Source organism: Crocodylus porosus, unplaced genomic scaffold, assembly GCF_001723895.1.
Source record: "Crocodylus porosus isolate Cpor-Errol unplaced genomic scaffold, CroPor_comp1, whole genome shotgun sequence".
Classification (NCBI taxonomy): Eukaryota; Metazoa; Chordata; order Crocodylia; family Crocodylidae; genus Crocodylus; species Crocodylus porosus.
This window is the reverse complement of record NW_017728941.1, coordinates 1957-3064: the sequence shown is the minus strand read 5'-3', so window position 1 is coordinate 3064 and position 1108 is coordinate 1957. Positions and strand designations below refer to the sequence as shown.

At 76.0% G+C, this 1108-nt stretch overlaps 1 long non-coding RNA gene across 1 annotated transcript; it reads right to left on the bottom strand.

Annotated features, from left to right (window-relative positions):
• Positions 1-25: 25 nt before the first annotated feature.
• On the bottom strand, positions 26-924 carry LOC109318683. Its single transcript, XR_002103303.1, has 3 exons — positions 815-924; positions 511-643; positions 26-136 (listed from the first exon to the last, which is right to left on the bottom strand). It is a non-coding gene; the product is annotated as an uncharacterized LOC109318683 (long non-coding RNA).
• Positions 925-1108: the final 184 nt, after the last annotated feature.

The window sequence follows — 1108 nt, the reverse complement described above, 5'->3', positions numbered from 1 at the left end:
CGCGGCTTTCTGCGACTTGAAGCAAGCGGCGCTCGCCGGCGCCCGCACACAGTACCGCAAAGGGAGGCACCTGCGCCCGGGCACGCGGGAGCTCAGCCGCCGGCGGAGGGCGTCGATCTCGGCCTGGGAGTCCCGCCTGCAACGGGAGGCCCCGTCAGCCCGCGCCCGGCTCGGGGCAGGAGCCACCGGGCAACGCGCAGCGAGGAGGTGCGTGGGTGGGAGACGGGCGGGGGCACGATGGGGTGGGGTCAATAGACGGTGGCGATTGGCTGGCAGCCGGGTGCCTAATACTCTTCCAAATGGTGACTGGCCCAACGGTGCAGCGCGGCCGTGCCCGGGGGCCCACGCAGCGTTGCCAGCCCCCTTCCCCGGGTGGGTAATGTTGTCTACAGCAGGATCGGCCGAGGGCAGGGTGGTTAATGTGACTGGCCGGGAGCCGGGGGGGCAATGCTTCCCTGCCAGGCGGGGGCTGGGAGGGGTCCCCGCGGGCCATGCAGCCCCGTCCCTTACAGGCTGTCGTGGAGCTGGCTCTGCCGGGCCTCGCACTGCTCCCGCAGCCCCCGCAGCGCTCGCTGCTGCCCCCGCGCCGCCTCCAGCTGCCGCCGCAGCGCCGCCAGCGTCTCCTTGCCCTGGGCCAGCTCGGCTGCGGGGGCGAAGGGAGAGCAGGCTCAGTGCGCGGGGCCCCGGGGCCGCGGCCCCCCGAGCAGGCGGCTGCATGGAGAGCTGCAAACCGCACCGGCCCCGCTGCTCTGCGCCCCCAGCAGAGTGCGGTGCGCGGCCCCCTGCCCCGCGCAGCGCTCCCCGCCAGCCCCACCTTCCGCGGCCACGGTCCTGGCGTGCGTCTGGGCGCCTTCTGCCCGCAGGGCCTGCACTCGCGTCCTCAGGGCGGTCACGGTGCCCGTTAGCAGCGCCTGCAGAGGGGCCGGGGCCAGGCAGGGCTCAAGGGGCCGCACGCGCACCCGCCGGCCGGCCGGGCCCAGCTCCCGGGTCGCAGCCGCAGCGCCGAGCACAGAGGACGTGCCCGGGCCGGCCCGGGCTGGGGCCCGCCGGTGCTGCCCTGGGGCCCATTGTTCGGCAGGAAGCGGGAGGCCGCGCGGAGCCTGCCCCG